Source organism: Cynocephalus volans, chromosome 15 (genome assembly GCF_027409185.1).
Source record: "Cynocephalus volans isolate mCynVol1 chromosome 15, mCynVol1.pri, whole genome shotgun sequence".
NCBI lineage: Eukaryota > Metazoa > Chordata > Mammalia > Dermoptera > Cynocephalidae > Cynocephalus > Cynocephalus volans.
Genome location: NC_084474.1, coordinates 16,114,981 through 16,142,622, shown reverse-complemented (window position 1 = coordinate 16,142,622; position 27,642 = coordinate 16,114,981). Strand labels below are relative to the sequence as shown.

General features: G+C 40.9%; 1 protein-coding gene across 7 annotated transcripts in view; it reads right to left on the bottom strand.

Annotated features, from left to right (window-relative positions):
* Nucleotides 1–27,642, bottom strand: part of FAM110B (family with sequence similarity 110 member B) — a 140,308-nt gene that overhangs the window by 43,918 nt on the left and 68,748 nt on the right. For 2 of the 7 annotated variants that reach the window (XM_063079702.1, XM_063079701.1), the window contains exons 1-2: nt 20,297–20,468; nt 15,441–15,529 (exon numbers count right to left, since the gene is read on the bottom strand). The exons of 1 other annotated variant lie outside the window; for it this stretch is intronic. The gene's annotated coding sequence lies outside the window, so the exon portion shown is untranslated. Of the gene's footprint in view, nt 1–9,396; nt 9,481–15,440; nt 15,530–20,296; nt 20,469–27,642 lie in introns of those variants that run through there. 4 more of the 7 variants (XM_063079703.1, XM_063079704.1, XM_063079706.1 and 1 more) reach the window with 3 other exon arrangements.

The following is a 27,642-nucleotide window of genomic DNA, read 5'->3' as shown; positions in this document are numbered from 1 at the left end:
AGTGAGACGGTATTCACAGAGTGCTCAAGAGGGAGCAGAAAGGGTAAGCAAATTCAGAGTATGTAATGAGGACACCAGAACAAAAGAGGGAGGTTTGAATGCTTCGCAGGCAGGTAGTAGGAAAGAGAATGAAGAGACTGACAGAACTCAACATTTCTAGAATGAAAATGATGCGCACACAGCATAGCCTTTTCACGGAGCCCGCCTACATGTCATACCACATGCTACATAATAGAAAAGAAAACACACTTAAGAAATAGTATAAGAAAATACATAAGAAAGAAAGAAATTTCAGAGATCTATTCTGAAAGTGATGACAGTATAGTTAGAAATACACATATACATATACACATGCAATATTCATATTTATATATACTTAAAAATCTTAACATGTTTATAAAATAACAATAAATGTATGCAAATTAATATGAGAGCACTAAGTCTGCCCAGAGGAAATGGGAGAGAATATTAGAATAGAATTATGTATTAAACAAGAATCCAACAGACTGAATAAACAAACTTATTTTCCTCAGAGTTTCAAAAACCTATTTCTGTGTTTAATTTTTTAAACTGTATTAAGTATTCATTTTTTAAAAACTACATTTAAATATTGAAGTACATCACACTTTACCACTATGGAATCTGAATCTTTCTGTACATCCCTTGAGATGTTATTCCCAGTTTTCAACTAAGAAATCATCCGGAATAGAAATCTACATACAAAATCTACTGTTGTGAGGAAAAGTGAGCAATTAAGCACCCTGTCCGTGCAGAGACAGCAGGCATGATAAATACTGCATGTCTCCATAAGGATGTTGAGATTGAAAAGACCAAAATAAACATAAACAGCAAAGTACATTAAATGAAATTATATTCCTCCAGATGAATCTAATGCCAAGCCCCAAATTGTGACAGGGAAAAGAAAAGCTCAATTAGCAGCAACGGAACGTGAGTCTCCTCGTGGTGGTTACTCTGCCTGTGTGAAGGATTATCATTAATAATATTAAATGTAACACTTCCCAGATGAGAAAGGTTTGTTTGTCATTTGATATGAATGCTTTTTTCAATGAATATAACTATAAAAAAGCTAGATATTAATCTTAGACTTATTTTTATTTCTTTAAAAGTATTACAGAGTCAATGTTCCTGGAACTAGCCAGAGGGTTTAGAAACTATGGTAGTAAGTTGTTTCCATGGTAACAGGCTGCTTTGCCATGGGAAGATCATCTCACATTTTCCCTATAATTCAGAGACCACACAGGGGGAGAAGAGAGATCCACATTTTGGGTTTTCAGGGTCACCATCAATAATGATTTTGGGTAGAATTTTTTATTTTTATGAGAATGCTGAGAGGGGCACCTGGCATTAATGTTTAGAAGTTACCTAAGCTTGGATTTTTCCCTGTTCTTTAGTCTACAATGACCATCAGGTATGTGTTCAGATGGAGGCATGGCGGTGATAAAGTCATCCAGAGATTTCACTTTAATTCTTGCTGTGAGTTACAGCCAACCTGATTATAAAATTCTGATGCACAATCCTGAAAGAGAGAAGGGACTGATCCAAAAAGCTGGATATTTGTAAAGCCCTTCATGTGGTTATGTTGCAGGGAGTGGCTGTCGTCAGCAGGGGCTTTGTGTGCACCAGCAGGAGACCTGTGCTGTAATAAATGCACAAGGGATGGCGAGAATCCACCTGTGCTTGGGTAAGAGACAGGTTATGCCCAGCTGGAAACAAGTGCAGGGGATGCTACATAATTGAAACTGAGCGTTTACAAATCCTGGAATGAGGAAGTCTTCACTGGGCATATTTCTTTAAAGGAAATGTTTTCATTGTGCTTTGCTTCAAATATAATTCCTGCTGGAGAGATGAGCATGAAAATGCCCTTGTCTTTTGTTTTACAGCATTCACCATAAGGAGTGGCATTAATGTGTAATACACTACAGACTGTTTGGTCAACTGAAGAGCATGATTCAGGAGAAGGGTCATTGACTGGGAGTGCAAAGGCACAGCCAGCTCTGCAGTGCTCCACGCATCCCAAGCAGAAGGCGGCCTATTAGGCACAGGATGTGGGGCTCCAGTTTCCTCATCTGAAGATTAAGTGAGAAAATCCTGAAAAATGCTTAAAAGGGGATAAAGCACACAGCAAGTATCCAATAAATGTTAGCTACTGTAATTATTACTGTTAATGTTTTCAGTATTGCTAACATAAAAATTAGACAGTGTCTTCTACTAGGCCTTGTGGGGAAAAAGTCAAGTCAATCTTTATAAACCACTGAGATGCTCAAAGGAGTTCTCTGAAGAGAGTACAGATACCATAGACTTTATTTTGAATTAAACTAGTTAATTGGAGGTCTGCTACTGAACCTTGCTAATGTACGAGGACAGAAATCATACTACAGATGTATAAAGGATAAAATTTTCTAAAAGATGCCATAATGGCAAAAAATGTTTTTAAAGTAAAAATTAATTTTGATGGTGTTCTACTTGTATGAAATGCTTTCTTCTAAAAGATGATTTCCTGATCTTAAAACAAATAAGAGTTACGTGAACTTTTACAATGAATGACTTTATCTCAGAAGTAGAATTTATCAATACCTCTGTATTACAGTCATTCCTCAAATTCTCTTTATCATATCATTACGAAGTAAGGATGTATAGTTTTCCCCCAAAGAGTGTCTTTTCAAATTGTCATAATTATTTTGATCCTTATTTTGGCCTTAATCCATTTATCACACCAAATCAAATAATGCCCAAGGCAAAATCACGGCTGCTAACAGGGAAAACAGGACAAGGGATGGAAAAGGACTTTGGGTAGTAGAAGGTAATGCCCTTGGGCGCAGATTCTATCGTATCTTTTTGTGGAAAGCAAAAACCATACAGCTAAGGCAGCCACAAGTAAATTAAACTATGAAACTAAATTAGTCCGACTCTAAGACACCACGTTTGAAACACTACAGCTTAAAAGGAAGACAGCAGTGAGATCACAAGCATTAAATTTCCACATGTAGATCCCCAGTGCAAATGATAAGGCTGAAACAGAGAGCTAACTTTCTCAGAACTGCAGAAATTAGAGGTTAGCCACTGACCTTCGAGTGACGAAAACACTTAATAATCCTTATACACTAACGGTCACCGATTTGGCGGATGATGCAAGAAGGCAGTATCTGATAGGCAGTATTAAGACACATAGTTAATGCAAAATAAAACCACTCATCGGTGAAGGTTTTTATTTTAGCTTCTCTTGCCTTTTGTTAGACCATTTGATTGTCATCCTAAAACTTCAAAGCTTTATTGCAGAGTTTTTACCACTGCTAAAGGAATGTTCATGGCACTAGTCTCTTACCCTGTAGAAGTCAGTATTTATGCACACGAGAATAGAAAACTGCTGTAACAAGGAAAAACGTCACAGATTTACAAGGGATCAAGTTGACAAGGCAGCAAGTTGATGTACATGGGTTTCATCTTGTAAACCCTCTGACTGAAAAGCTAGTATTAAAAGAAGAAAAACCATCTGTCCTTGATGGTTTTTGGACAAAATATCACTTTACCCTCCTCCTCTCACTAAGGACGCTGCTGAAACAAGGATGGAGGCGAGACCCTGAAGTGGTGTCCAGTTTCCTCATAATGTCCACACAAAGTCTAGTCCACACCATCCATCGAGAATCATAAACCTTTCTAAAGTTTGGGAAATGAGAGAAATATGATTTGGTTTATTAGGTGTTCATATCCACAGCATCCCATAAATAGAAACATATACAATCCCGCTACTCAAATCTCTTCCAAGAATGAAGATAACATAGATAATGTGTTATAGAAAAAGAGAGGAATATTTCATTGAATTCAGAATTTAACTATGAAAGGTTGAGAATTCTGTACAGAAATGTCACTTTATTGCAGAAGTTCTAAACTACATATATGATTTGAAACATCATTTGGAACTGGGAATTCATCAAGTCAATAAAATAATAAAGACAGCTATGGAGTGACTGAGGAAGAGGGAACAATGTTTTATACAGACTCACCAAATATATGTATGCATGCAGTAAAATGTGATTTAATAAGGAAACTAAAATTGTGATTATCCTTTAATATTGATTGTGATATATTTGCAACCCTAGCATACTTCAACAGGTGTAAAATAAGTAAATTTTGATATTCTGTGCACTTAAAATATGTATCACAATAAAAATTATTTTCTTATTAAATTTCATTTTAACAACATTTTTGGGTCACTCCTCTAAGCCTGTCTTGAACTAATTGTTAGGTATTGAGTTAGGTATTAGGGAGTTTTACTTCTGGGGAAATCTCTTGGTTTCACCCAATAGATACAGTTTTGGAAAGCTATAAATTAATTTTGTAAGTCAAATCATACTTTTCCATCGACAACTTACTCATGTTTATATCAATTTCATTTATTTTTAAATTGGTACTGGCCCCTAAAGACTACAGCTAAGCATGTAATAAGAATCTTGACATCCAGTAGTCTTCAAAATATTTTTTAGCTGCAGAAGCTTTCCCTAAAGTAAAGACATTGTGGGACACTGGTATGTGAAGTGCACAGTGGTTTTGGCTGAAGGAGAATCCCCAGTCCCAATCCTGGTCAGCCTTAAAGCCCATAACTATCCACAAAACAGTCTGAAAATCACTAATGAAGTTTCACTCATTCATTCTTCCTATGAGCCCACAGGGTGCTAGTCGCAGAGAGAGGTCTCACGTTGGAGCTGGGATGGAGAATGAGCCAGAGTCGCTCATATCCCGGCGCTTCCAGTTCTGACACATGTAACTCTGAGAAGTCACTTTTCTCTTACGCTTCTGTTGCCTCATCTATAAAGCTGAGACAACAGTTGTCCCCACCCCTTCAGGCTGTTGAAATAAAAGTGCTTTGTAAAATGTATAAGCCTATTAGAAAAGCACATTGTTAACAGCTGCTGCTATATCAGTGGCCTCGAATCATAAAGCTGGTAGTGAAGCCTGGTGATCTGACAGTCCCAGAGAGTTAGGTGACCCATGGGTCCTGGGTCACAGATGAGGACGGAGGTGAAGGAGAGCCCTGGTCCCTTTGTGGCCACTGCAGGATAAACACGCCTAAAGTGGAACTCTTAGTTGGCACTGGTAGCAAGTTCTTCCGTTCAGAGGAACCTCGGGTAAATTTAATCTGCTGAAAGAACACGGTTTCTAAACAGGAAGAAAACATTCACCTCCAAAGCTCGTGAAGCACCTAAAACCATCACATTCGTCCTTCCTTGGCAAGGTAGTTAAGAGGGAAAGATCTGCAACCAGACAATGTGGGCTCAGACCTCACCCTGTGGTTACCTGCTATTTCTCAACAACTACCTGCTGTGAGAATTAAGGGAGAGGATGCACATAAAGGGCTTAACACATGACCAGCTCCTGGGACGTGCCCACTGAATGCTAAGCACATGCCCGCTTCACTATCTTCTACTTGGGCAGTATCAAGCAAGTCAGCTGTTTCGCTATGGAGCTGTTAGTCCATTAACATTCCATTGTCTTTACTGGGAAATAAACCAGTACTGAAATGTAATCCTAGAGCATCACCATCTGTCACTGACAAGTGAGGGGACTGGAAGCAAAGTTGGCAGTCTGTAAAGTATAGTACATACCATGCCAATAGTGCACACGTTTAAAACAGAAGAGTGCTCTCTACAGAATATCCTAAGTGCATAGTGGCCCTACTTACGTACAAAGCTCAGTGCCAATAAAGAGGTGACTTATTAGTTTGAGATATAAGGACACTTCAGATAGCACTTCAAAGCCAGGTTTCAATAGTCTTAAATATAAGATACCAACTGGATGCAAATGTTTAATAACGATAAAATGCTCTGAAACATAGTTGCTGTATTTAATAAAATATGGCAAACATATAATAACAAGTGTCATTACAAAGACAGTGAGAAACTCTAAAATGCTGCAGATTTGGCATAAAATGTCTTTAAGTGATCTCTTAATTTCCTGTTTTTTAATGGTAGATTTATAGTCACTTATTCATTCAATTTTTCTTTATTATACTTAGCATTTCTTCATTGAATTCTTAGTGAGAAAATGCTGTTAAAAATAGAGAGATGTTGGGCCGACTCCATGGTGCACTCGGGAGAGTGCGGCGCTGGGAGCGCAGCAGCGCTTTCCCGCCGCGGGTTCGGATCCTATATAGGGATGGCCGGTGCGCTCACTGGCTGAGCGCGGTGCGGCCGGTCACACACACACACAAAAAATAGAGAGATGTTCTCAAAGGCTCCAAATGAGGCAATTTATTCTTGCCTAACACCGGTGGAGACCACCTTAGAACGGCTGAAGATTCAGCTGTGGAAGTGACTGCTGTGCAGAGATGATGAACACAGCATAGCGGGCAATGTTCTGCAGCAAATGGTCAGTGCCCCTGGCCGGAGGCAGGAATAAACTGCAGCACATTAAATAATGGGGATGCATCCTGGGAAAGGTTCGAAGCAGAGAAAACAGACATCTGGTGGAGCTGAAAGTGAACACATAGCCTTGAAATGCTTTGTACACAAATGAGCCTTAGACAAATGTGAAACTTTCCAGCTTGAACTCAACACACACACCTTTCTGGTTCACAAGGCAGTGGTAAAATTTTAAATTAAATCTATAAGTGTATCAGCTTTCCAAGATTTCCCAGTTGATTAAATGGAGGGGTATGACCTTCCTCCCCACCAAAAGAATGTTTTTTTCCTTACAAATATACCACAAAATGTTGAACTACAAATAAAACTAGGCGAGTAAAAGAAAATGAAGTCCTGTTTTTTCCTCCTGCTTTTGTTGTCTGCTGCCAGATGAACCTGGGAGCAAGGCAGAGAAATGTGGGCAGGGAGGAAAGTGGTATATCAGTCCCAACTCTGACCACTGGGCTCAAGCCTGGTTGCCCACCTTAATGCGCCCCAGAACACAGTGTCCAGAGGGAGAGGCCTGGGAGGGTGCAGGGTGCAAGTTACTCCTTGTGCTGTGCTTAGACTCCAATGCTATGGGTGGAGATATTTACTGCTGTAGTTTAAATATGTCCCTCAAAGTTAATGTGTTGGAAACTTAATCCCCAAGACAGCAGTGTTGAGAGGTGGGACCTTTAAAGAGGTGACTAGGTTATGAGACCTCTGCTCTCATGAAAGGATTGATACTGTTATTGTGAGTGGGTTAGTGATTGCAGAAACCAAAGGGTGGCAATCTGTAAAGTGCTGTACAGACTCCTGACAAAAGGATGAATTTGGTATGGTTTCCTCTCTGTCTCACCTCCCCTCACCATGTGACACATTCTGCCATGGGACGACCCTCACCAGATACTGGCAACATGCTCTTGGACTTCCCAGCCTCCAGAACCATAAGCCAAATAAAGTATCTAGTCTGTGGTATTCTGTTTTAGCAGCAGAAAATGGACTAAGACATTTACCATACTTCTCTTAGAAATGATGTATAAATTATCTGCCAGCACCTGAGAGCAACCTTTTGGGACATAATACCGATGAGCAGGTAAAAAGTGAGCTTCACAACCCCTTTTGTCTGGGGGTGGAGAGTGCTGGGGTACACTTGGTGTTAAGTTTGCCACTAAAAAATCATGTTCAAAAAAACTTCCACTGCTGGAAGGAAGGAAAGCACAGAGAATCTTATAAAATCACTTAAATGCAAAGTAAAGTTACGAGAAACTCTGACATTATTTATAGGCCAACTGCCATTAAAGTGATGCTTGAAAATACTTTATCAGTCTCTGAAGTGAGGTGCACACCATCGGTACATTTGCTAACTCCTTTTTTTCCAACACTACGTGTGATTCAAATGGCAGCCAGCAAAGTCTTGGTCACAAGCACACTTCAGAGGAGCCCTGACCCTCGGGAAAGAGAGCCCTGTGACTTGTGGGAACAACACAGAACAGACCCTTAGCATGCACTAGCTTGAACCAGATTCAAATACATAGGTCAGCAGCAGAATCTCTCATCTGTCACAGATCTGAGCCACCAGTGAGTCAGCCACACTACTCTTTCACATAACCAGAGCTTCAGTTCTGCCTAAAACTCATCCCTTTCTTGGACTTCCCCACATTTCCTTCACTTCCAACTCTAGCACCAGTAGCTGCCACTCTCCTCGGAATGACTTTTCAAAAGTTTTTATCCCTTCACAAGAAGACTGAGAATGTCAGCATCTCAGGCCAGGAAAGTCTCTTGATCCCCATGAAAACCTCAGGGGCACTAGGCACTGGATACATATTTTTTTTTTTAACAGAAATGACAAAATTCCATTTAATTCTGATGAGAACAGTGGGGATGGCCTGCACCCCATATTCTTCAAGGGCTCTCACGTGTGGTCTTTCTAGGTGGTACTCCCTGCAGAATTAAGTTAATTACTGAATGTCGGGCCAATCTCAAATAACCAAATCTCTGAATGTCGAATCTGTGAATCCCAAGGCAACAGTCCATTTGAGCTAAAAAACAAAATTGTACGCAAACCGAATTTTGTAAATAAAGCCATTATTTTATATGAAGTTGAGGAGATCAGATTCAAAGAGTCTTAGATAAAGCTACTTATGCCTTGATTACTCCTTACTTTGACTAAAGTTTAACCCCAAGTTCTTATAATTCTATACTATAATGTTCAGCTACAGCCAACTATAAACAACTCATTTTTTTTTCTGTCCCCCCCCCCTTTTGTTTTTGACTTTATTTTCTCCTTTTGTTTTCCACCAATAGACTATGACTCCCTCTTTCAGGGAAATAATGTCACTGGACCTGTTAACCCCCTAATCTGCTGTGTTTTATAGTTGAAGACGCTGCTATCAGAGCTTGTGGGAGGTGGTGACCAAAGAGGCAGATGAGAAACATACAGTGACTTTCTTTCCTACTCATAAAAGATTCTTCAGTCCTGTTAAATTCCACAAATATTTTTTAATCCTCTTTAGTTTGCTAGATTCCGTGCTAGATTCTAAGGATTCCCACACTCAAATTGCTTACAATCTATTAGACAGAGGTAGATGAAACTTCCTGTAACATAAATCAAGACTATGATAAGTGACTTTTATACTCACAGACTAAAAAATGTGCATGACTATGTACTCAGAGTCATAAGGGACTCCGTACACAGAATGTAAACTCTGAATAAACAGAGATTTAGGGATAAGAAGTCTTCACACAAGAGAGAATGTGAAGTGGGCCTTCACAGGTGAGTGGGATTTTGATGGAGTTTCTACTGGCAGGGCCTTCCTGCTGTCAGTGGTCTGTTTTACCTTCTAGAGATGTTATTTTCCTTTCAATTGTGTTTTTTCCATGTCCATTAAGATGTCACTCTATTATGGACATTTAAGAACTGACAATTGCTTTCTACTCTGTGTTGCTGAATAAAGATTCTTATTTTCATGAAGGGCTTTCTGCACTAGTAAATCACCTCATTTGTCTTCAGGAAGCTGATCAGTCCACAGAGCAGTGCCGATGCTGCAAAACCATCTGAAATCTCCAGGTTTTCACCCCCTTCTCACAGCGCACCACGTAGGACGTGCCTGGGAGGGGCTGCTTTATCTGTCCTCTCATCCCTTCCAGAGCTCATGTTCTTTGTTCCAAGGAAGAATTGTTCAATGAATTTATCATATAATTGGAGAGAACATACAAATGATTAAATAAAGCAAAAGATAATTTCAAGGCTACTTACAAATGTACATGGTATGTACTACACTGTGAAAAAAAATCTGTTGCATGAACTACGAATTTGTTGAATGAAGATATATGAATAAATGCCCAAATCTCTTGGATTTTGCTCAAAAAGACTTTCTTTGAAAGAAAAAAGTAACTTTTGAAATAAGCCAAGGCACTCTTGGACTTCTTAAGAGAGAGGGGTTGCTAAGGCATTCCAGCAAGCGGTGGCCGTGCACCCCATGGAGCCAGGAGCTGGAGCACAGGAGGAAAACCACGGGGGTGCAGGGCCAGGAGGGACTGTGGACTTCAAATCGCATCCACAGGTACCCGGGAGAAACAAGGTGTTGGAGCAGGGAAGTAACACAGTGAAAACGGCGTTTGTGAAAGAATTTGCTATCTCCTAAAGGGGCCGCTATGGGAGTGGAGACTGGTGGCAGGTAACCTGCACACGGCTCGGTTCTGCGAGGAGCACGAGCAGGGCAGACCCTGCAGGACTTGCGCATGGCTTCCCCAGAGGACGGTCCCCTGCTGATGGCCCTGGTGGAAGCCCTCTCTCTTTGGCCAAGGATGATAGTGAGCTCGGCTTTCATGTGCTTTGGAGAATGAGACCCGGGACTCAAGTCAAGGCAAAAGATGAGTACTTGGGGACAGTGATGGGCTGTGTCATGCGACGCTCTGAGAGGCAGACACTCCCCAGAGACCACACAGGCAGGTGCTGTCCGCCCTGCCCAACAGCAAGGCTTCCAGAAGAAAAAATGATGATTTGGAGTATTTTGGGGTTTTTTTTTGTTGTTGCCTCTTTGAACATGGATACATTTAAAAAAATGTAACAATTGCATATTTAACACACGGTTATCCTAGGCTGTGGAAGAGAGACCAGCGTGGAGAGGATACTCCAGGGCTCACTATTCACACGGTCCTGACGAGCACCGTCTCCCTGAACGTCTCTGGCTAGTCACCACACACGAACACCTTCTCAATCCACACCTAGGGACGGGAGCAGACAGGTTGGGAAGAAAACAGGAGGGTCTTGAAATTCTAGTCTTTCTCCTGGCACAACTGCAATCACTGTGAATGTCTTCCTCTCTCTAGCCTGTGTGCTCTTACAGTCTTGTCCCTCATTCCTTAACTTTTTGGTCTCTTTCCTTCTCTCATTAATGAAGACTTCCAGGTTTCCATGGAATCATTCTAATATTCCACCAGACATGCATGTGTCCTTCTAACATTCCCATTCCACCTTCCCCACTGCCCAGTTTCCTCCACCAACCTTCCCACTGAATTTCTGACCCCGTCTTTATAAAGAAATTGACCAGTATACAAGGTCTTGTGGGGTTTGACAGAAAACCCTTGGGTAGATTTGGTTTCATACCCAGTGTGTGTCTCATCACATGGTTGTCCTTTGGTCTGAGGTTTACCGTCTTTGATTCCTATTTCTCCCATGTACACAATGAAGATTGTAAAGCCTTCTCTGCAGGGCAAGTGAAGACTGCAAGTGAGGCACCTGGCAGCCAACACAGTGCTCACACAGCAGCCCTTCCACAGACCAGGGGCCTGAACCCAGACCATTCTTCCTTCCCACCGATCTTTGTAAGAATACCAGTAACTACACTGACAATGACCCAACTTACATTGTAACAACCATTAATGATTAACAACAACAAAAACTATGCACACACAGTAACACAGAATTTGTCTTTCATTTGACTAAAAAAATTTCAAATGTGCCAAGTAATCTAATTGGTAATTTAACAATTTAAATTGTAATCAATAGTTCTTAAGCTTCATAATAGATGGACATTAAATCCTCAAACTCTTTGCTATGATTTAAATGTGTCCCTCAAAAGTTTGCATGTTGGACACTTGGCCACCATTGTAACAGTGTTAAGAGGGTGGGAATTCCTATTATGGTAATTGAAAGATAGGGCCTCGGAGAGGGGATTAGATAGTGAGGACTGTATACTCATGAATGGGGTGATCTGTTCATGGAGTAGTGGGTGTGGTTCTGATGGCTTTATAAAGGAGACTGAATGAGGAGGTTAACGCTCTCTCTTGCTTAGCCATTGGCCATGTGACATCCCATGCTGTTGTGGAGGGTCACCCCCAAGGAAAAGGCCTTCACCAGATGTGTTCCCTGGACTTTGGACTTCTTGGCATCCAAAACAGTAGGAAATAAATTTCACTTCTTTACAAATTTCTCAGTTTCAAGTGTTCTGTTGTAAGCAACAAAAACGGACTAATACAGTTTTGAACGTCATAATGGATGTCTTATATCCTCAAAAATAGAATTATGCTTTCTTTCTGAGTATAGGAGTATTTTCTTTTAGAGCTGGAACTACCCCTGTATCTGTCCTTACAGAAGCTGATACAATTTTTGTGAATAAGGAGAAACATCTAAAATCCCAGCTACTTTTCCCAGAGAGAGTGCTCTTTCCTCTTTCTCTTCTTTTTAAAAAAGTAGGGAGCAAGCCTCATTCCTCTGGACTACACAGTAGGTCATGATCGTGGCTGACATTCCCAGGTTCCCAAGGAGACCTTGGTCAAGGTCAGCTGAGACAGCCTTGGAAGAGCCATACCTGACGTACTAGTAGAACCTGAGCGCTCTGAGTCATTCTCTTTGCAAAGAGCTGACTTGGAAGAGGGAAAAGTCAGAGGTGCTGGCATGAAAGGCAGCTGAGTCATAGCAAGGCACCAGTCGTTCGTTACGTGAGACCAGCTTTAGGAAACATCGAATTGGAAAAAGCAGTGTTTGGGGAAAACTAGCACATATTTTTGGTCAGGACCATTTAACAAAAAAAAAAATGTACAAGGGTTGTTTTTGCTCCCAGCAATTTCTCAAATATCTAGCACTCACAATATAAAAGAGCAAAAATCTGTCCCAGAGAAGTTTTGAAAAAGGAAACTTTCAAGGAGAAACTGACATTCAATTACTTAAGTTTGATTAAGATATCAAGAAACTAAAAACAGAGGAACCTTCTAGCTTATTTCCTGAAACTGCAATCACATGAATAATGCATAGAAACTGACATTTGTGTATTCCTTTAAAAATGACTTATACATACATTACTCAGGAGGTTTCATGTATTAAAATGAAAAAACTCAAAAAAGTTTGACAAAAGAACATTAAAATATCATTTTATTTCAGGCTTTCATTTTCCTTTTCAGTTTCTTTAAACAAGGAACCACTTTTAAAAAGACCCAGTTTGTTTTTTAAAAACAAAGTAATCATAAATGCACTTATTGAGAGTAGTGAAAAATGTTAATGATGATAATAATACCTATGTATTCATAAGACTGCTTATCTGTAACTTGAGTTTAGAAAAGAATAAAGTTTTAATGAACTTTAAATGCAGTAACAGACTGAAAGTTTAAAACAACTGCCTATGGATAAGAAAAAACTATGCTTTTCATAACATTCTTTAAAGCAGGAAAACTGATATAAAAACCACTCAAAGTAACTTGCACACACTGACCTGACATAATTTGAGAATTAGATATAGGGAGTAAGACAGTGCCTACAACCCTGCTGACATTGTGATGAGTTACATGGCTGTGTTCTTTCTAACCTTCCTGATACAGGCAATTACTTATGCCAGGCACCTCCCAGTGCTTTGTTCTATCACTTTCCCAACACTCTTGCTGGCTTGCTGTTATTCTTATTTGTCATATGGGAAACTGAGGCTCACAGAAGAAAAACAATCTAACTCAGTCCCTCCTCATGGTTAGTAAGCAGCACAGCTGAAGTTGCACCCAAGTCTGTGCAACTGCCCAGTTCTTTCCTGGTCACTGGGGCTACAAATTCAACTGCTGTCCACAGCCTCCTGGTGAGCAGAAACACCACGTAGCTGTGTACAAGAGAGTATGGGTGATGGGATCATGAACGGGACCAACATGTCCTGGTGTGCTTGCTCCAACTTTCCCAATTTTAGCACTGACAGTCCTGTATCACAGGAAAACTTCCCACTCATGGGCAAACCAGGATGGGTGAGCTCCTTATATGCAGAGTGGAGTATACAGGCCTGTCAGAAGGCATTCCCTATTAATTCCACATATGCTAAGGTGCAACTCTATAACCTCAGCTCTATAAGGGTTGGGAGATACTGAGTTCCTTCCAGCCAACAGGAGCCCCAGCCTTTCATGTCAAGAGCTTCTTCTGTCTGGCACAGAAGATAAGCAAGATGGTGATGAATTTGAGAATACAGCACTGAGGGGTGTGCTGTTCGCTTTTTCTTTAATTCCTCTCTTCCTATAGAGTGCAGAATTCCACCTGGCACAGGCTGGTTTTTACTTGTCAGCCTAAGTTAGGTTCTGAGGTTCTTGGAGAGTGATAACTTTCACCTTACAATATCCTGCACAATGCAATAATAATAAATGATAAAATGCATGGCATACTATCTGTAGTGGATTGAATTATGACCTTCCCAAAATTCACCGGAACTTGAATTGTGTCCCCCAAGTATTATGTATTAGAAACTTAGCCCCCACTGTGACTGTTAACAGGGCAGGAAATCCTATTATGGTAATTGAAAGGTGGAGCCCTGAAAGGGTAATTGGATTGTTGGACCATGAAGTAGTGAATGGATTAAAAATGGTGTGGTTCTGAGGGCTTTAAAAGAGGAGGAGAGTCTGTCTCTCTCTCTCTTGCTTTCTCTGCTTCCACCATCTTGCAAAGGTGAGATGCCTGGGTCACTGTTGTCACCACCAGATGGACTTCGGACTTCCCAACCTCAGAAACTTTAAGCAATAAATTTTGTTTTCTTTATAAATCACCCAGTTGCAGGTATTTTGATATAAGCAACAAAACTGGACTAATACACTATCTAAGAAATGGTACGTTACAAACAGAAGGCAACTATGCTCACCACTAGGCCACCGAGGAAGTACATTACAAACGATGCTGGAAAGTAGGCTGGAGAAGGCTGTCAGACAAATCAAAGCATGTGGTCACTGGAAACATGGGCACCCAGTCTCATGAGGGTTGATCTTTATAACTCTTCAACTTGCAGCAGACATAAGTGAACTAGAGAGTTGCCTCCCATTTTCCTAAACGTTCCTGACTTCCCCTTTTGGTGATACTGAACTCTCAGCATCTCTGTAAGAGAGGGCAACCAACTGGACCATGACCACTGTTCATCCACTTCCTCAGCTCCTTCATAGGACTGGGTCTGGCTATAGGAAGAGACCTGGAAAGGATGTTTCCAGGCTCTGTATCAGCTTGTGGAGACAAGGAAAGAATCCCGGGAGTGGCGTGGGTGTGGACAAAGCACCTGTGCATTCCCAGGTCTGCTGGCCTGGAGTTCCTCCAACCCCTACCCTGCCCTCTGGTCTCAGCTCCTGGGCTGGTATTTAGGTTCTGCCGTCTTGACTCTGTCTCCCTTGTGAGACCATCCTGCAAAGATTTCTCCCCACCACCAACCCCCTGATGCTCTTGCCAGTGACCCCACCCCACCACCCTCTCATTCCCCAACTACAGATGAGCGACTTCTCACTAAAGTGTTAGGATGTTCATTTTTTAAGTTGACTTCAAATCCATGCACATATGGCTAACAAACCATAGCAACAGACAGATATGCAGAAGGTGTATCATGGATCTTCCTGGAAAAGCAAATCTCCATCACTGGTATTTCAGTCCGGGCAAGAACCTCAAAGATGGGGACTCCTGTTTTTTTTTTTTTTTTTTTTGCCAGAGAGCAAAATATCTGAAACATCAGTTTCTCTGTCCTAATGCAATAACGACAAAGGTTTTCACAGAGAATCAATACCTTCTGTTTAAAATGGATCAAAGCAAAGCAATATACTTACCTGAAGGGGGAATGAACAATTTATGGACAGCAGGCAGAGGTCACTGGGAAGCCTTCCTTTCCTAAAGTGCTCTCTGTAGCAGGAAATATCTAAAATCATAGAAAAAAAGACCGCTATTGCTTTTTTATTTGACAAAAATAAGCAGGCTATTAAATACATTTAGCAAGAGAAAATGGTAATTCTTTTAAAATTGGTCAATACATCTTTAAAAAAAATAGACAGCAAATATGTCAGTAAACCAAAATGTATTTATTTCTACATTCTTCATTTAGAAACTAAGTGTTTTGCTCACTTCAACTATTGGTTTTTTTGTTTTTTTGTTTTTTTAGAGGAGTCATCTAACCACAGACAGCAATTATATGGAAAGAATAACAAGATCAAGTTGCGAGAAGCAACATAAATGATGTTTTACATGATATCATCTCATTTCCAGAACTGTGATAGAGTGTAGGCATTTCGAAGGGCCTTAGAGCCCACCTGGAACACTCTCCATCTACAGAACAGGAAACTGAGGCACCACTCAGCTGTCTGAGGCAGAGCTCTCGACTGTTGCACTGTAGCGCTCCCAAGCCAGAAACCATTCATTCATTCATCCATCCATTCATTCAGCAGGAACTGACTGAGCACTTTCTATGGACCAAGTACTGCTCAAGGCACTGGGGCTTAAGACTTAAAATCTCTGACTTTGTGGAGTTTACATTCCAGAGAGGGGAGCCCACTAAGGGCTCTACTTGAGCAAAACCCCGTAGGCAGTGAGGCAACAAGCCATGGGCTATTCAGGGAAGCACAGTCCAGGTAGAGAGAGCAGCCAAGGCAGAAGCTCTCCTGGGTGTGCAGGGAGCGCAGGGGGTCTGTGTGGCTGGGGAGGGTGGGGAACAGTGGCCACGGTGTGGCAGTGGATGCACCAAGCAATGGAGAGCAGGTGGTGTAGACACGGAAGCTGATTAAGGCCAGAACCTTGGAGAACAACTACATAAAAGGTGGGTAGCAAAGAAGGAGCCTGGGAAGGAACAAATCAGAGAGAAGGACAAGAGAAAGGAGCTGTTTCCTGGCAGTGAGCAGGGTCTGGGAGCTGCTGGCACAGGCAACACTCAGCCCTGAGGGGCAATACCTCCAACTCAGCCAGGGGGTGGGGTAAGGACAGCGGGAAGTCAGTGTAGAAGCCTGACTATATAATGAGGAGGATTTCCTGACAGCAGGCCCTGCATAAGCGGAAATGCAGCATCTGTTCTCAAGTAGAGATTTTACTGGTGGTAAGACCTAATGATGCTTAAAGTGAACCTCCTGTTCCAAATTTGGGAAGATTTAAGAGATATCTAAATCCAATTTTATATATAACAAAAGCAGATGTTTTAATCGTGGTAAGGTGAAATGCAAGTGTTTTAATCCAAGCCCGAGTTTTACAAGCTTTCTTAAATGAGCTCAAGAAAATAAATGACTTTCAAGGGTCTATAGACATCCAGGAGCAAATGATAATTCCTGCCAATGCAAATAGTTCCAAAAGTAATCACCAAATTACTTAGAGTACAACGGTATTGAAAGTGTTCTGTGATTCCCTTACGATGCATTTCTAAATTATTGGATATATTAAAAAATTTCAAATCCTATGTGATATAAATCTACTAAAGATAAAAATATTTTCATGCAACCACGTTGTATCGTGTTTTGAGAAGAGTTAGTAGGGGGAAGAAGAGAAATGATACTTTATTATATGTCAGAAATAAGAGGACTTGGTAAAACTTAAAGTCAGTACAAAATAGGAAACAGATCTGTGGCCACACCACCTCCTACATAACATTAACAGTAGTATGTATGGTGTCAAGACAGAAAGTCATAAGTTCTGGACTGGGCATCACCTCTCTCCTGAGTCCTTCCTTGGCCTCCCTCACCCCTTTCTAAAGAACTGGTCGCCCCACCTTGGTATCACCAAGCAAGGTGTCTCTGTCTGTTCCTTGTACCCATATTATTATTTATTTAGCTATTTGTCTTCCTCAGTAGGTGCTTCTCGCAGGAAGGGACTGTGGCTACTATCTTTCTCTCAATAAAGCTTAGTACAGAGTCTAGCATATGATGGCTCATGATTAGAGAATACAATAATAAAAGAAAAAAATAACTACATTTAGATGAAAGGCCTAATATCTCTTCAAATACTTTTCCAATCCAGGCAACTTTGGGAAGGTCAACCCTGAAATATTTATCAGTTGCTAATGACAGATCTCTCAGTTTTTCTGCTATCACAGATGCCCAAGTGACCACTCATGAAGCCAGCTATACGTATCACTCTGGAACTCTTAACATCCAACAGCATGTACTTCCTTTGCTCCGTCCTTTATACAGTTATTCTGCAGACCTTGTTCAGTCTACTTGCTTTGTGGCACATTGTATTTTACATGGAATGACTTTCAGATTTTAAATTGATTACCACTTTTCCTGTTGTGATTATAAGCCCCTAGGAGAAAAAGAAAGTTATTCCTTAAACAGATAATGTATTAATTTTATGATAGTCTATGTTTGTGTTCCTGCTGATAGACCTATTTTTGATTGGTCAGAAATGTCATTCTCTCATCAGTAAAGAGCTATGGAATTATGAGGAGGAGAAAGAACAAAATTTTAAAGTGTCCAAGAAATTTATTTTTACTTTCTTGTCTCAGAAATATATAAAGATTCCTCATAGAGTAGTAAAAAAAAAAAAAACAAGTTACAATCTGATGCACCTGAGGATAACAGTGCGTATTTTGGTTACTTTGTAAAAACATAAATACCATTTATTTAGTCCTGTTATAAAAATGCCCCTTCAGTATATGTTAAAAGGCCCATTGGGGTATCATAATACCAGTGCATTACACAACACACACGTACAGTTCTATTAAAATGTTTAAGAAGTTCCTCCTCCACACAGAAAGGCTCTACACAAATCCAGCCCTTGAGAAGTGACATCCCTTAGAACTACTTCCCACGGCTGTCTGTGACACGCAGCTCCACAGGGCTCTGCTCACAAAGGAGGTCTATGCAGTCTTTACATCTGTCCGTGGAGAAAAGAAAGGACAACAGGAAATTTACTTTTAAGGCACACTACTTCTTACAAATTCTCCGGAGAGTGGGGGTGGGGGGGGTGGGGGGGGGAGAGAGAGAGAGAGAGAGAGAGAGAGAGAGAGAGAGAGAGAGAGAGAGAGAGAGAGAGAGAGAGAGAGAGAGACAGAGACAGAGACAGACTACCACGGAATTGCTTCAACTCCCGCTTCCCAATGACAGTCCAAGCCTAACTGTTGATCCGCAGCAGCGGGGCACGTCAGGCGGACAATGACGGGGTGAGATAGGAGGAGTCTGCAGGTCCGAGGAGGGGCCAACGCGCTCGGGCTGCGCCGCCTGCGGTGGGGCCGAGGCGCGTCTGCATCAAGACGGCCCGCGGGGGTACACACCTCCGGCTGCTCCAGTCACAGAGACACCGTATTACAGCTAACGACTTCCAAACTTGCTTATTGCAGACGGTGCTCTATCACAATACCCGGCAAATTTCCCAATAGTCCTCTTTTCCCCGCGCTGAGCACTGTTACCTGAGTGGGCTTTTACATGGGATGATTTATTACCCTCAGGACGGACAAGGGCGGGACCGTGGGGTGGGGGAGCGAGGCACAGTTAGTATCCTGAAGTTTCCCTCTGCCAGAGATCACACAGAACCCTTTAACCAGGATAGAGCTCCAGATCAGAGCAGTTATTTTAACAAAATAGGTAAACTGCAGTGTTTGGCTGGAATGGGGCAGGGAAAGAGTTCTTGACGGCATTCAGAGATCAGCAGGCTCCCTGCTGACAGCAGACGCATGGTGGCAGCCAGCCAGCCCTGGGACTGGTGACTCAATACACAAGTTTCTGTGGACTCCACAGTCAGACATGGAAGGACATCAATTTATAAGTTTGAGGACTAAATGGAAGCAGGGCTCTTTTGGCGTAAAATAGGACTCTGGACAAGGCACACCCAGAAGCAAAAACTCGCTCAGGCTGCATATGTTTGTGTTTTTGAACCTCAGCCTTGCCCATTTAAAATATTTTTCCTTCAGAATGTACCATCTTTATTACAGAATTTAAGATCATTTATTGTTAGATTTGGAAAATAATCCAGGGAGCCATTAATAGAAATAAAAAATGTTGTCAAATAGTAGTCAAAGTAAGCAGTAAGAACCCCACCTTCTTGTGATTTCATTTAAACTCCAAAAGCAACGTACTGTTAAACAAAGCCATGAGTCAAAAATTTCCAGTTTAGGCACAGCCAAATATGCACTTCAACTATTTTTAGCAGAATGGGATATGTGAACACTCTCTATATTAAAAAGGCTTAATGAAAACTACAAAAGGTGAGACAAAGAACACCATCCAAAATGAAGGCTGCACACATCTTTGAAGAAACAATAGCACATTACTTCCTTCTGCTAAGACGCTGCTTCTCCTGCTAGAGTCGCTGCCCTGTCCTAATTAAAGTGTTTCACTATATTCTCCTTGATCGATTGTTATTCACGGAGTCTGGACGCAATGCAAACAAAGTCGGCTGGGTACTGGAACGCACCTACAAAGACACCTCAATTGAGGGAACATCGGGCTTTCTAAAGCAGAAGAGAACCAATAAGAATCACTCCCAAGCACATGCACTCCTGAATCCAGGTAGAAATAATACCCCTTCATGAATAAGGTTAAGCTGTTTACCAGGCAAGCCTTCTCCCTGGGAGAATGCATTTTAGTACGGAATGCTGAAGTACCCATGATATTAACAAAGCAAGATCAGATTAAACTGATGACACGATGAACACGCTTCATTTCATGCATGGCCGTGTTTTCCATGGGAGATAAAGACTTAAAGTAATTACCATGAACTGAGACCCCTTCACCGACCTCCTGCTGCAGCTGGCGGTGTATAACCAAGGATCTTCTACAACAAAGACAATGCCTTCTCTTCGGTGCCTTATTCCTTCTTTAACGTTCCCAGCCGAGCACCTCACCGTTGCAAGAACACAGCACAGTACCTCTGTATCTATGTCTCTAATGCAGCATAAAGATTACTGTGGAAACCTATCACAGGGGCGAGCAGCAGCACCAGCAGCCAATGAAGAGAAGGCACATGCAGAAGCCAGCACATGCTCTCTGAGGCACAGGCTGTCACCAGCATTTAGCAGGCTGCTAATCTAATTATAGCTAGTTTGCTAGCACCAAGCTAGTGGAGCAAAGCACAGGAGCAAATTAAATTTTAATAAATTAAACCCCATAGACAAAATCATCTTGATTTCCTGTCATTTTGAGGATTAATGTGTCACCTTATAAACTCTAAGTGATTTTTAAAGTGCATTCTTATTTTCCCCCCAATCTAGAGTAATGAAGAGTGGTTAAATCAAGGTACAGGACAGCACTATCAGCTTACTTAAGCTTAACAGATTCCAGTGCTGAGAAGTAAATAATAAAATCGACATCATGAAAATGTCAGGTGGCAGTGCTATAAAATCCCAGTCCCACTTTATTTACTGATTAGCAATTTGCCACTTATTTGTCATAAAGAGCTAATTAATCTCTTCAAAATACCATCCAAATTTCCATCCACAGTGGAAAAGTGAAAATCAAGGTGTCGAAAATCATAACCTTGACTACGCTGATTAATAATAATTCATAGCTACAAGGGACAGAAAAGTCATTGTAAAAGCAAAAATTAAAGAAATTTACCCCCTGCACAATTTAATGGCAAAACTAGTTCTAGAAGCCAAATCCTGTGAGAGGCAGTCTGATATGTAGGTGAAAAGCATGCATTCCAACAGCCAGACGGCCTGGGTTTAAGTTCTGGATCCACCACTTGGGCTGTGTGACCTCGGACAAGTAACTGAACTTCTCTGTGTCTCAGAGACAATACTAGAGCCAGCTAGAAGGGTTACTGATAGTGAGTTGTAAGTACTTAGCACTGCCAGAGTGGTTTCTATGTGAGTTCTAAATTAAGCTGTATTTAATAGTAGTGTTCTTATCACTGCTCCATATTGTCTACCTTCCTTCCCAGTATCACAGTACTCAAAAGAAGTACCTAGACATTTCTCCATTGCACAGCTTTGCCAGAAGCATCATTTAGAAGTAGTGAATGATGATGAGCTAATGGCAGACTTGATTAATGTCACAGGGAGCCATTATTGGTTCCCACTGCAGCGGGGCAAATTATTTCACCTACTTCTATTTGGATATACAATAGTTACCACTTTCACCTGATTCTATATGAACTATACTTAAAAGGAATTTTCAGGAAATTATGGATTCATAATTGTATTTCATTAATGATTTTCAGTATAGATTAAATGATATACATTTCAAAAAGTGTTTTCTATTGAATATAAATTGAGGGAAGTTTGCAATGAGGAGTTGGATTAAATTCAAAATGATAAATTTATGAGAAAAAGGGAGAGAAGTCAGCTAGTCAAATGCATCTTTCAGCCTTGAGACTTATTTATTTGTTTTCCCTTAAAGTCATTTATTTTTCTTCTCAATATGTTTTACAGAATTAACAGTCCTGGGCGGATACTAATCAAATCTGTTAATCTGTTAAATTTATTTTTGTAATTCCTAGAAATTGGTATGTTCTTCCAGTCAAGTTCCAATCCAATGATACAATGCAAACTTCTCCTTTCTGTAATTTTTTCTTTTGATTTTTTTAGTTGAAAATCTTTACCAAAAGCTGTCACACTCAACAGGCATTATGATTGCTCCAAAGAAACAAATATTACCTGGGATTCATCAGTAGCCATGGAAAAGGAATACCGACAAAGGGGCATTTTATCCTTCAATCTTTGGGTGCCACAACCATAGGGAAATAACCAGTGAAGGGAATGGCGTGGTCCATAAACTCCAAGGGAAAGCAGAGAAACTCAGGGTCCATAAATTCACGAGTGGAAAACCATGTAGAACTGCAGACACATACACAAACTCTGTAAGAACACGATGGAGACGAGTTTGCTAAAGGGAGAGATTGCTGCGTTTGCTACCGTAATTGCTACCGTAATTAAAGCGCAACCACCATTATCAGGAGGTAAAACTCGAAGAATTGGCTCCAGTGATTTGGCCTAAGGCACAGCCCCCTGGAGGCTGCCAGGATACAGACTAGTAACACTTCTAGGCATTTCTCTAGGAAACATCTAACAGCTTCTCCTTTCCTCTTCATTTAACAGACTGCTAGCCCAAAATAGGCACTAAAAAGCTGTTTTATTAATTCGTTTCATGCCTGTTTTGTGTAAGACATTAAACAGACACTTTCTTAGAGAAGAAAGCTACTGTCCCTTCTTAGATCTTCTCTTTCAATGTGCTCATACCCAATATTTGTTTTGAAACTGAGTAACAAAAGTTGATTGGTAATCTTTCTTACTCCCACTCTGTTAGTGGGGCCTATATACATATATATTTACATATATACACACAAATAAGCGCTCTTGTCTTTGATCTTCTATTAACTCATCCTTGATTCTGAAAAATCACTTTTTCATTCAGTGAATAGTTTTGAGCACCTACTCTATTCAAGGACTTGTGCTGGACCCTGGGAACACTGCAGGAAGTAGGACAGAATTCTGATCCCTGATGGAGCTTCCATCCTAATGAGACAGACAATCATGAAGAGATTAATTAACAAGTGAGTAGTAATGATCGGGTAAGCTGCAGCACAGTGCAGGATGTTGTGAAAGCACACGAGTGGAGTGGTGGGTCTGGCTGGGCTGAAGGCAGGCTTCCTGCTTCCCTGGCTGAAGTATGGGTAGGGACCTGCAAGAGCCATGAAAGTCATGGAGAGGCTGGCAGAGGCCAGAGGATGCAGGAGGGAGGGGAGAGGGAGACACAACAGCACACATAAGAGGAGGAAAAGGGTTTGGCCCAGGCCCTTCGGAAGTCTGGCCGCTGATTCATTCCTTCTAGATCTCCTTTCTAGTAACAGAATCCCATTATCCTCCAATTTGGAACCATCACCTACCGTTCCTGGCCCAGAGGACAGGAATGTGTACGCTTTACATTTGCTGCATGGATTTCTTCAAATTCTGTTCTGACTTTCCAACCTTTCCTTGGAAAGGAAAGCACGTGGCCTGTGTTTCAAGAATTTTCATACAGAACTCTGTAATGGTTTTCTCCCCTTGGAAAAGAAGTGAGGGCTCATGCACTAAAAACGACTCTATTTAAACCCAGGGCTCTGACATAACTTTAGACTGGTTGGGAGTGTCTCAGTTTCAGTTGTCCATCAAACTCCACCTTGCTGAGAAGGGCCCATGAGAGCTGGTTCTGCTCTGATGAACAGCACCAGGCTTGGGAGGGAGGTCCCCCACAAGCTGGGCCACCACACTGATGTTTCCCCCATGTGGCTGGAGGAGAGACTAGCTCAGGAGAGAATTTCATGGAGGCTTGCTTTGAATGGCTAGTAGGTGCTGCCATGTCAAGGAACAGCAGCTGTACCCTGGGCTGCCTTGGGCTGTCTGATGGCCACCAACGCACTGGTCTGTCTATGAGCTGAAGATCTCACACAGACACCAGAGGGACTTCCCAGGAACCACACACAACCCTTGCGTGGCTGCGCAGCATGAGTTGATGGTGCCCGACCACAGTGCTTGGATACATTGTCCCCCTGGGGCCACCTTTTCCCATTTCCATGGGCTACTATCCTGCTGTCTTTACATGATCTCAGCCTCTCTTGTCATTTGTCATCCCAACCTGCCCAATGGACTGCTGCAGTCAGTAATCTGGACTTTGAAATGGCTTTATTGTAGGTCCATATTGCACCAGGATTATCCCAGTAATGCCCGTGTAACCAAGAACATAGCTGGAAACAAGAAGTCACATGGCAGAAAAAGAGCAAAATAATTTCTTAGGTGTGGGACTAACCCTTGAAAAAAAATCTATGCAGACAAAATTTATATCTGATATGTCTCTTTCCCTTCCTGCACCCTTTTCCTAACATGTAACACCCTGTCCCCAGGGTGCAAAAGGACCAAGAGCCCACAACTTGACAGGCCACATAGGCCCCCAAACTTACCCACCTCCTGAAACTACTTAGTCAGCCTTTTGTCCCCCTATCAGAAAATTTGACCCCTACTTACACTGGGGTAATATTTTATAAGAAGTGCAAGATGCTGGCCCTGGAGGTAAGCACCTGAACTTGCTAACTGATGATGCATAAGTAAAATTAATGCAATATTATGAAGTTATTAAAAAGTGATTATTATAGAAGAATATTTATTAAATAGAAATATAGCAGAATATTAGGAGAGAGCCTTAAATAGATGTACACTAGGATTCCATTATTGTTAAAATTCTGTCTGTGCATATATACATATCCTGTGAAAATGCACATAGAAAAGCTCTAGGGCAATGCTACAATGTCAATAGTTTTTATTTCTGCATGGTAGAGATGGCTGACCTGCCTTTAATTGTTTAATTTTTCTACTGTGTCATTACTAACACTTAATATAAATTGTTTATAAAAACTTTATATTTTTTCCCCACTCCCAACCAAGGAAAAGATAAAATTGTGGGTGGCAAATTTTTAGTGAGTCGTCCCTCTACAGTCTCAGTCTTGGAGCTTTCTGCCTCCTTACGTCCCGGTCATCTGATCTGGCCTACCGCCAGTCTACATGGTGCAGCTCAGCTCTGTTAACTAGCTAGTAAGTGGCAGCATCTAAAAACGGGATTTTGATGTGCCAACCATTCCGAGCCATCAGTCAAATCCACTAGGTTGGGAACCAAAAGTTCAACTTGGAACTGTTGGCCAATGTGCTGATTATTATTAGACATCAGGGCAAGCCTGTGTTGGCACCGGTATCAGTCCTCATTTCTAAGGAGAGCTCAGATATTTTGACTCTTTGTTATTTGGACAATTCTCTCCTTTTACCTAAAGACTTCTTATACAGGTGGAAGATATGGCCAGAATCAAACATCTGCAAACAAGCCAATAAGTTTAAGTGAAGGGGAGAATGGAAAATAATTTCTTTGGATATAAAGTTAAACACACAAGCATGATTCAAGATTGACTGGAACCTTGGGAAGTTTCTGAAGCTTTACAGGTTGTTACCACTATAGTGGGGATCGAGTTTAAAATAAAGCAAAAAGATTATATTTTGGGGTGTCTGATTATATTTTTACTTCCACAGTTTAAAAAAATCTTGTGACTCATAGCTCAGTATCATTAATGGTTCAATGAGCTTGTCAGAAAAATATTTCCATTTATATGTGTATATTTTAAAGGTAATTTTATCATATCTAGGGACCAATTTTTTAAGTTCCACAATAGAAATTAACGTGCAAATGGGATTTGTTTAACAGAAATTTGCCTTGAAGCAAACTGAGCTCTATTCCATCTATACCATTAAGTATGTAATTACCTATAAAGTTAAGACTTTTTCCTACTGAAAATAATCATGTCTCAGTTTCTTTTCAGAATGTTAAGTTTTTCTTGAACAGTGACTATTTTTCTGTATCGAGATTTCCTATATTTCTCCTGTTTCTATTTACACACAATAATATATGCAGAGATAATTTTCTATGCTCTTTTACAGCAAAAAAACCCCAATTTTTCATTACATAATCCTGTTAAAGGCAGGGACAATAATTACGGGACCTTTTTTTAATTTCAGGGGTGGTATTCTCCTGGAGAGTTTACCACTCAGTGATTTTAACAGAAAAAAGTGTCCTTCAAGAATGAGAAAGACATTATTTGAAGAAAAAGAATCCTTTGAAAATATGAACATCATAAGAGTTACTAAATAAAGAAGAAAATCTGTGCCATTTATTTAAGGTTCTTTCTTGGGTTAACAATTTATGCTTTATGGACACACACAAAAAGTGATTCCTCCAAACGTTGCTGGAACAGTGTCTAAATCTCTAGTGATATTTGAAAGTCATTTTCACAGATGCGGGTTCTCTCTATGTAGGGCACCTTTTCTAAGCACAGTATCAGTGTATCAGAGAGAACAAGCCATGGGAAAGATAAGTTTTGTCGCTATTTACTTTTATTGTGCACATGCGATTAGCTCTGATTAGAAGGACATTGAGTCACCTTAAGGAAACTTTCTTGGGTTTCTCTTACTTTATTTTCAAAGTCAGATTACAAGCTAATTTAAATTTCAGGTATTCGATTACATTCACCCTGAATGACTGCTCATGATCTTTACCAAGCCAGTGCTACCATTCAGGGAGAAGCTATTTTAATTCCACTGCAGGAAGGTCTTCTAATGTAGGGGAGAGTTTAAATTCCTCTTACGAGGAATAGCATATGATGAATGTTTTTTATAATAAAGTGTGAGTCAAGCCTGCACAAGCAGTTTGCATACTAAATTATATAGAAAGCTTTTAAATTAATGTCTCAGAAATGTTCTGTAATAGGAATAAATGGCACAAAGTACCTAACAGATGAGTGGAAAAGCACTACGGGAGTCCAGAGGGCAGAGACGGGAACTGCCCACCTGGTATCTTGTTGGTATTTTGCACATTTTACAGACTAAAGAAGGTTTTATAGTTCCAATTATCTTCCCCCAAAGGGTAACCATGATCATCATGTTTATTCCTACTGTTTAAGAACAAAAACAATTTGAATATGTGAGGTAAGCCAGGCTTTAAAAAGATGGTACCTGGTGTTCCATTATATTTAAGACATTATACTGTGTGTGTGTGGCGGGGGGATGCTCTTAGTTAATTTCATTTTATCAACAGTGGGTGCAGCTTGTCCAACACAGAACAGAGTGGATCCTGGCTTCTCTGAGTGAAGGCCTTGCTCCTCCATCAGTATTGACGGGTGGTCAAGCCAATGAGAACGAATGCTCCAACTCTCGTCCTTGAGATGCCCTAGGTGACAGAGCCAGGGCCCTGCACTGATGTGCAGCGTCTTGGGATGGGATGAGGAAGGGAAGACAGAGAAGGGAGATCTTTTTTGATTTGTAATTACCACTTTTCTTAAAATGTCCTCATTTTCAGCGATGGAACTTACACAGAATTTCTTCTATGTCCTTTTTCTTTTTGCAAAATAATTTCTGTTCTCCCAAAATGTACTGTATTGTGTGTACCTTTTGGGAGGATGTATTTTACCGGGAAAAAAATACTCTCTTGGCAACCAAGAAAAACCTATACTAAAAGCACTGTCTTTTAAAATATTTGTTGGTCTTGGTTGTGTGAAATTAATTGGGATTTCAGTTCATCTCTTTTCCTTTTCAATTTACTAGTCTTT